A 9738-nucleotide genomic window follows, 5' to 3' on the forward strand; every position below is an offset into this window, starting at 1 on the left:
AGGAAATCAGTCCAAAACTGTGAGTTGGACAGGTGCAAAAATAAAATTTAAATTTGACCGTGACCTTGTACCGGTTTTTCTGACCTGGTGACCTGACCCAACGTCATACGGACTTGAAATTTTCAGGTCATATGTAAAAAGGTTGTTCCATAGGCTGTGCCAAATTTGGCGGCGCTGCGCGCCGCCGTTTTTACGCTATCATCGAAAAACCTTAGGGGGGTCGCATCAACCCCCTGCCAGGGCGAGGGTTAAAATCTTACGTAGGTTGGTAGGTACCTATAGTATCCCGCGCAATGCCCGAGGGGGGGGGGGGGAGTTGAACAGTCGTCCTGCGGTTTTTCGGACACCTTATCATAGAGCTTTTTTACATATGTTGTGAAAATTTCAGACCAAGGTCTTTGAACGCCAGGTCATGTCCGAAGACCAAGGTCGGTCACCAGGTCATGTCAATTGTCAAGTGACCTACCTAACTTAAAAATAAGTTCCAACGCTTGTCATGCACCGTGTGACCGATCGCTTTGAAACTTTCAGCAGCTCATAAGGGTAACAATATGTATAAAATGTTTATCACAGTATTTTGATAGTTGTGGCAAAACGTCAGGTCAGGTCATATTTGCGACCTCTCCGTGACACCTAAGTCAATGGAAGAAAATAGAAAGGTTCCGTTTTTTGGACGAACGTCATTCTAAGCACTCTCAAACATAGAATTACAAGAAAGTAAACATGACATACTGAACCGGAAAATGGCACCTGTGACTCCTCCTTATGTTCCTGATGTCATCTGAGGTCACGAAAGGTATGCAGCAGTTTTTTTTTCGCTTATAACTTTAGACAGAAGCATGCTAGGACGCTGACATTTGACAACACCTCATACCTAATTAATCGGTTCAGTTCGACGATACTGATCGACTTATATGCAGCACGACCTTTTCCGGTCAAGGCATAACCTTAAACTGAGGTCAAATTTTCAAGTTGACTTCTCAAAGTCAACTTATAGTTCATTCACCGAATCAAATTTTTCACCGAATAGACACCATATGAGGACACACATTCACTGCAGGCCGACTTTAATCGCCTCAGTTCTTGGTCTGAAATCTGTTTTTTGAAGCTCAACCCAGTCAAGTGCAAATCAATCTCATTCGCCCTTCGCAAATCACCTCATCTCGCTTCGCACTCACTGGACGGTCACCAGCTGGAGCGATGTTCGACATGTGCGTGACCTTGATGTCATCCAGACACTACGCTCACATTCGCTGACCGCGTATAGATGCTACCAGTAGCGGCGGAACACCTTCGATTAAGGGGGGGGGGGGGCACTGCCGACTTTTGGTCCCATTCTTTCCATGCAACGCCCATAGGATTAACCCGCGCACCGACGGGGGGGGGGGCGGATATCCGCCCCCCCTGAGGTTTTTCGCGAATAGCGGGAAAACCGCGGCGCGTAGCGCCGCGAAATTTGGTATGACTATTCCCTTATCAATTTTACACATGGTGTGCAAGTTTGAACCTCCTACCTTTCAAGGTCAGGTCACCAGGTCACTTTGAATGACCCAACCTCAAGTCACTTTTTTGCAACTTTGTCACCGTGCCAGAGCTACAGTAGATGTCGGAGGCCTTTGAAAGTCGCAGGATGTTATTAGGTCATTAGTAGCTACAATTTGTTTATCTCGGAATTTTGATATCGGTGACCTAAGGTCAGGTCAATTTCGCGACCTCCCCATTATAAGTCAATGGGGGAAAAATCAACTCCCTGTTTTTACCACTAAAACGGGTCGGAATGGCCCCATATACCATACATGACTTCATATACGATCAACCTTCACTACCTTGAGGTCTGTTTTGCTGTTGGGCAGCTGTGAGGTCATGTGACGTCATCAAAGGTCACCAAAGGTTTTTGGCCAATAACTCCGTACAGAAACAAGATACAGACGCGTGGATGGTCTCATTGTGTTCAGCTCGTCAAGACGCATCGAATGATATACATGATGACCTCGAGGTCACGTGACCTGAGGTCAACCTTTGACCTTGACCTTTCGAGGTCAACATATATATCATTCGATGCGGATTGACGAGAGGATCACGATGATGCCCTTAGTTTGTTCCTATCTTGACTAATTCGAAAGTTATTCGAGAAAAACTCTCTCCATATTTAGCGCCGCCATTTTGACTTTTTCGACCCCTGTGACGTCATCTTTGACCTGACCTGAAAATGACCTTAGTAAAAATTGTAGATCTTGACCGTGCGTATCCGATGCCGTTTACCGCTTGTCGCTATCTTGCTTCGTTCTTGAGATCTCAGGGGGGGGGCGGTCATCCGCCCCCCCCCCCGTCGGTACTAAGTTGGCGCAGACCCCCGTCGGTGCGCGGGTTAATGTTAAAATGCCAAAATCAAAGGGGGGCACGGTGCCCCGGTGCCCTCACCGTTCCGCCGCCTATGGATGCTACCGTCGCAAAGGCCAATCGTACCTATGTTGGGGGCTGCCCATGCGGAGCATGCAGCCAGGTGTCTAATCGCGCACACAGAGTAAAATTCGACCCCGCTGCTACTCTGGCCGCCTTCAAAGCGCACGTACGATACGTAGTAGGGGAGAGTGGGGTAAGATGCCCAGGGTGGGAAAGACGCCCCACCCCCTCTAGCGGCGAAACAAAGAATTGAACCTGGAAATTAATGTTCTTAACGTAAAGCGGAAGCCTGCCTTGTTAACTGCACAAAAATTTGCGAGGCTCAGTTGGGCAACGGCTGGCTGGTGATTGCATGTTTTTTATTTGCTGCTTTCAAAAAATATTTTGGTGTCAAAACATTGTAGGTAAATATCAAAGAAGGTAGACAATTTTTGCGTCCCTTGCTATAGTCGTGATAAATTAACATGCGTGTAGGGGAAGTTGGGGGAACGCCGAATACTTTTTTTTCTGACGCCCGTAGCACGCAAGGTAGACAACATAAGCTATTCTTGTTGGCGTCATTCGAGAGGCCAGTCTTTTGCCTTTCAAGCATACCAGGCGCATTTGATGAATTCGCATACCGTTAAGCGCACAAACTGAAAATATCAAAGAAGTGACTTTTTCGGCGTTGCCCCGGACTGCGGGGAAAGCCGAAAATGGGAGAAATGATCTACGGGAATGCCGAATTTGATGTTTCGCTATTTTATCTCAAATTTTATCCAGAATTCGTCAAAGCTGACACGCGTTTTAAGAGCTTGAGGACGCTTGGTGCACACTGGAAGTTATAATTGTGTGATATAATAAGAAAAGGCCAAGTAAATCATTCCTTATGGTAACAGGCCGTTGTGTCGGTTAAAAGTGTAATTTGTGTGACTAAAAATACGCGTTGCTATTCCACAGCGGTAAAGTTCACGTAGCGTGCTTTAACGCGCGTACCTCATTGCACGTTTTCGGCATTACCCCAGCCAGCCATACTTTCATTTGCAGGCCCATAACTTTTCAACGTGCTGTATAAATTTCAAATAGGCAGCACACTTATGCAAAGACGTGCTGAAGATTACTTGACCGAATTGGCCAGACAAACGGTAGCATAATGAGTAGGAAATGCAGCTTCGAAGACGCATGTAGTACAAAGGAAACGTATCTCGAAAACGCTCTTGGCGCCCTCACAGCCGAAGTATTCCGAATGACGACTGGTAACAAACATGCGATAATTGGTAGTCACTTAAGCTTCAGAGCATCACTGACAGGTGGCATCCATGTCGTACGGTTTTCGAAATATCTCGAATTTCGGCTTTGCCCCAACTCCGGCATTGCCCCAACTTCCCCTACTGTGTCCCAAACAGTTTGTTTCAGGGTGTAGTTTTATGGCTAACAAATTGTACTGATTTAATGTTACCTCGGTACCTTGGGGTAAGATGCCCCCTGTCCTGATGGGGAAAGACGCCCCCCTAAATCCGTAGGCTGTCCTTCAAGCAGCCCGTCAAATCATTTATTACATAGGTGTGATGAGAGACAAAAGCCGATCTGGGACTATTGAGAGTCCAGTACCTACGGTCGGGTGCTCCCCATGCCGGTCTCTCGGTCCACACAGCGACTTTTTGGGCGGCATCTGACTCTGAGAGCCCTTACGACGGCCTCTGTGGGCCACATTATTGGCTCCAGGGCCCCTCATGACATCCTTTGAGGGCTCCCACGTTGGCTCCACGGGCCGCGCTGGCATCTGAGGTCCCCACGATGGGCTCAAGGGCCCTAAAGCATCATGAAGACCTATAAGGGCTCCACAGTGGTCTCCGAACGCCACCACGGAGGCTTGTTTGGCCGCGCTGGACTATGATGGCCCTAACGATGACCTCTGAAGCCCCTTACGACTACTTTTGAGGGCCCTTACGATGACGTTTGGTGTCGACTGCAGGCCCGAAGGGACTACTGATTCGTCCAGGCGATTCACGTGCCCATTTATGTCACTTATAGTGCAGGGGGCATCTTACCCAACGCCAGGGGGCGTCTTTCCCACCCTGTGGGGTAAGATGCCCCCTTTCACTTCTTCAGGAAAATGCTTAATAGCAAAAAAAGTTATCATATTTCAAGCACGAAAGTGTGATATTTTTGGAGAAAAATGATGTCGGCTTCCGTTGAAACTACAAGTTTTTGCTTTCCGATCGTCATTTTCGAATAATATATGACATAGTAAAACCCTGGGCATCTTTCCCCACTCTCCCCTAGAATACGCAAGTGTTGTCCATGGTCTGTGGCCGGTGTTACTCACCTACGTAGATTCGAGCGCCTTCAGCACCGATTTTTGATGTGGCTGGGTGGCGGGTGCCATAACCCGCGCCCCACTGGGGGGGGGGGGGCAGAATCTGCCCCTTCCCATTTTTCGCCAATAACTTCAAAACGCGTTAAGCCAGCGACGTCAAACTTTCAGTACCGTAGGGGAGATCCGTGTAAGACGCCCAGGGTCGGGTAAGAGGCCCCATCGCTTTTTTTACCAAACCAATAGGCTTCCATTTTTTGTCAGATCCAAAAAGTGTAAAAATGCACCAAATCTAGTAAATATTCATCAAATGTGACATCTTAAACCAATATTGGTAAGTTAGCACCAAACCAGGAATTTGTTTTACCAAAATAAGAAAAATTTATCACCAAAATAGGAATTTTCAGGCAACTCTACCATTTTTAGGGAAAACCCTACCAAATGAAGTACAAATTTACCAAAAAGTGAATTCCTTCCACCAAATACATGCAAGATTGCACCAATTTTAGTAGGAATGTTTTATCTACTGGATCAAATGGTATAATTCCAGTAGAATTTCTGGCAGCGACTCGGCGTGCCGCGACGCTTCGAAATGGAGCGTCCTTGGTTCGGTAGCGTCCCCTAACCTTTGCTTCGGTCCTTTGGTCGTTGTGTCGCGTCGTTCGTTGAGTTGTGTCTCCCAGCGCGGACTTTTTTGAAATTCGGGGAATAGTGCAAACCCGTGTACCTATAATCAAATCAATTCTCCTACAGATCCTCTAGCTTTGCAGTTGTCTTGTAGAGGAAAGCCAGCAATCAGTGGCGGCGCCACGAATTTTCGCCAGTGGGGGCAAGCTTGAGGTGACCCAACTGTTGTCTGATACCCCGATGTGCAGAATCCAGGAGCACCTTGCCCCTAGATGTCATGTCGTTCAAAATTACCATAGTTTTGTAGCCTTGTTTGCATCATCACATCCTATAGTACCTACCTATCATGAATATTCCACAGGTCTTTTGTTCGCTTTTCAACATCAGCCAAATTTTGTGGGGGCAAAAACATAGTCTTGCCCCCACGGCCTCCTGTCAGTGGGGGCAGTCTGCCCCCACTGCCCCCACGGTGGCGCCGCCCTTGCCAGCAATGGAGGAATCGGATGACTCCTTGAGCGAGTTTCAATCCGAGACCACTCCCGAGGGCTGTTCACGGGCCCTGTGTGCGGTCGGACCGCATGCACAGCCTCCAAGCTCCGCCCACTGCGTCCCTACGTCAGCCTTCCGTCACCGCACACAGCGACCGCTGTGGCCGGTCGGGACTGGCCACAGCGGACCGTCCACCGCACGCAGCCGTAACGTCAGAGCCGCCCGCCTACCCATCCCCTACCCCCACGCCTGCTGGACGCACCGCACACACCGGACGCAGCAGTGTGCGGTGCCCGTGAACACCCCTCCGCTCAGTTTCGCGTTAGTAGTAGTGGTCAGGGTCAGGATGGCAGAGTGCAGCCAAGTGCCAAAAAGCATCAAGGCCAATTTGCCTGGAAGACCATCTGGATTGATCTGGCTGATCAACAAGCTGCTCTTGCCATGATGAACTCTGGGCAAGAAGGTGATGCGGGATGGCGGCTCTGCCGAACTCATATGCAAAGACGTGTATTACCTAATCATTTAATCAATTAGTGCGGCGAAATTACATTTGGTGCATTGTTACGCTTTTTGGTGCAGATATCCACACACAAAAGTAAATACCTGGCAACCTTCCAGAATTTAGTAGAAAAGACTAGATTGGTGCAGAAATTCCGGTTTTGGTTCAAATAACCTGTAATTTATTTGGTGCAAGACATACCGATATTTGGTGAGACAGCAATCACAGATTTGGTGTAGAAACCCAGGTTTTGGTCTGCCAAAGTATTAGTCCCCAAACCAATAATGTTATTTATTTTTTAATGTTCTTGTAAAGCAGAAGCCCTCTTGAAACAACAACTCACGAAACCTGAGGTATCGGGTGCGTCGCAGCGACTTTTGGTAAGCCTGTTTCTGTTTTTGCCCCTTTACTTGCTAGATATATGCATCTTTATCACCCTTATATATCTGAAAAAACAATGGCTATCAAATGCAATCTTATCTCATCGAAATTGTCACATGTTAGCTTCAGAATAGACCATGTTCTGGTGCGCTGCAAATGTCTCATAAACCATAAATATTGTGACGTTAAAACACTGCATTTTTTTAAGAGGCCCTCCCTTCGAGGATTATAAAACGCCCCCCGATAAAAAACGCCCCCGATGCTAAAACGCCTGCACCTGCGGCAGGCGTGGCATTCTTTTTTCAAGGAGTTTGTTTTTGTTTCTTTTTTTCTGTTTCTTTTTCTAGAGGTAATATAGGTAGGTACAATTTTCGTTGGTCATCAGCGTTTGGTTGTGCTAGTTTTCGCATTGTTCGAGCGCTTTGGAAGTGTTATTGGTTTCGATAACACCGTATTTGCTTAGCTTTTCGAAATAAAAGGCCTTGCAGCTGTGTTCGCAAAACGTCTTTTACAAGTCGACTTGCCTTGTTAAACGCCCGAGGGGGGGGGGGCGTCTTACCATACCCATAGTGTAAGAGGCCCTTTTGCAACTTTTTCCAAAATGTTAAAGTTTACGGTTTGTGTACCCCCTAGATTCATTTTGAATGCAAATATGTATGGGAAAATGATGCATGCTCACAGCGCATGCACACGTTAGCTCTTAAATATTATCAGTTGTCTAAAAATAGCAACTGAGCTTAAGGGGGGCCTCCTGCACCACTCTCCCCTATTAAATATCAATTTGACACGTTCCCTGAAAGTTTGAGCGAAATTCGTCGGGAAATTTTTGAGAAAATGACGTTTTAGTGACGTCATGTTCGCCATTTTCGCCTCAAAAACGGCAAAATTTCAAACGCCGCTACCATCTTCATTTTTAATTTTAAAGGAATCAAGACATAACAAAAAAGGTTATACCTACGTGATTTTAATCTGTCTATCAAATTGCTATCTCGGTTTTTTGAAAATTTTGGATTTTGGCCCAAATTTTTCAAAAAACAAATTAAGATCCGCCTTGTTGAAAGCTTTCGGTTGCCGTTTTCCCCGTCTTTCTACGACCATCGGTTCGGAAGTTAGACAGGGGGGCAGAATCTGCCCCCCCCCCCAGCAGGGCGCGTACCTATGGCTGAACCTTGGGCTGAATAGCCCAGCGGGATGCGGGTTAACTCAGCCTTCATGTCCGCCGTTCGACTACCAGTCACTGTTTGAAACACGTTCACTTGCGCATCTATCAAGGCCCGTCTAACTCAGTCTCATAGGCGGCGGAACGGGGAGGGCACCGGGGCACCGTGCCCCCCTTTGATTTTGGCATTTTAAACATAAGCCCTATCGGCGTTGCATGGAAAGAATGGGACCAAAAGTCGGCAGTGCCCCGTTTAATTGAAGGTGTTCCGCCGCTACTTGTACTGGGGCTACTGAACCAAGATTACTTTACGTTGCTGAACGCAAGATACTGAACACTCATAGCCTTGTGAACACTGAACGTAACGGGAGGAAAAACTTTAGGGTTTTTGCTTCACCATGCTAAAAATCCTCTATGCTCCCTCTTTTTTCCTTCACATTCCAAAGTAAACAAATAGAGTGGTGCTGGCCATAGCGCTGTTCGGCAGCCGGCTATTTTGTGTGCAGGGTATGACGCATTCCGCGAGCCGACGTCACGGGCGATGACGTCGGCTCGCGCGCGAGCCGACACCAACGACAAACTAACGGGAACCCTCGGACACCCTCGGGGCATAAACCGCGGAGTAGCATATTGAGCGAGTCTTATAAGGGAAATTCATATATTTCCGTCTCTAAAATGATAATCAGGGTGTCTCTTACCTTTTTACGTATGATTTAGGCTTACCTAACACTTCAGTTGCGAAATATCTGCAATTTATTCAAACGAGGGTATTTTCAGTAAATATCAATGCTATAGACCGAAATCTTTTGCATAAAAACTCCAACCAACAGAAATAAAAATAACTAATTTTATTCCAACCATTTCCTCCACATTAACAACATAAAAACTCACTTTTACACACACCATTCATAATAAAGCATACTAACACGCCGCTTTTGACAAATGCGGCGTGGAGTGGCGCGCTGCTAGCGCTCTTTTTCGATCGCAGAGACCCTGCACGCGCGCGAGCAGCGTATTTACAAATTGCAACCGAGCTCCGCCGTGGGGTAAGGTGGGTAGGGGTTTTCGCACTACGGCTGCGGTTGAACTACCGTCTGTGGTAGAAACTTCAGGATGATGGCGCGTTTCATACGAAATCTGGCGCAATGTTTGTTTGCTTCTGAATTTGTATTGTTATTGCTGTGAAATGTTGAAGTGGAGGTGTTTCAATAACAATTTGTGGATTATTTGAGTTTCTTGATATAAAAATCGAATAATATTATGAAACTTTGTGTGGAAACTTTAAATACTGATATAATCAATTGCTTAGTTTGGTAATTGATACGCATTTTGTAGAGGTTTGTCTGGCAAATGGTGTCAGTGTAACAAACTGCAAGCCTATCATGATCTGAAGCTGTTGTAACAAATCAAAATTGCTTTGATGTTCCATAGTACCTTGTTGGAATGAATGGAGCATGCGGTTTTGAACTACCTTTTTGATGGAAGTTAGGATAGTGGCGCGTAAAATCTGGCGCAATGCTTGTTTGCTGCGTGTTTGCAGCACTGAACTCTATAATGGTTTGCAGTTTTGCAGTTGTCTGAAGTCTGGGTTATATGAATATCATTTACCAACGTACATAGCTAGAAAGACTACATCAAGTGATGTGGGTTTGCTCGCCTCCACAACACACTGTCTCGATATCCATTCCAGTATTTAACCATAGCAGATTTGCAGCATTATATCTCAAGCATTTATATCCATGAAGGCAATATTGGCTAATCAACTCAGCCAAAGAATATCATGTCAATTGTCAAGGAAAATAAAAAAGAGCTAGCATAGAGCTTTGTTTTCAGGCGCAACATGCCTATCCCTTTTTGTTGCTGAGCACTAAGGAGAAACCCCAC

The sequence above is a fragment of the Amphibalanus amphitrite genome, unplaced genomic scaffold, assembly GCF_019059575.1.
Source record: "Amphibalanus amphitrite isolate SeventyFive unplaced genomic scaffold, NRLGWU_Aamphi_draft 000041F_arrow, whole genome shotgun sequence".
Taxonomy (NCBI): Eukaryota; Metazoa; Arthropoda; class Thecostraca; order Balanomorpha; family Balanidae; genus Amphibalanus; species Amphibalanus amphitrite.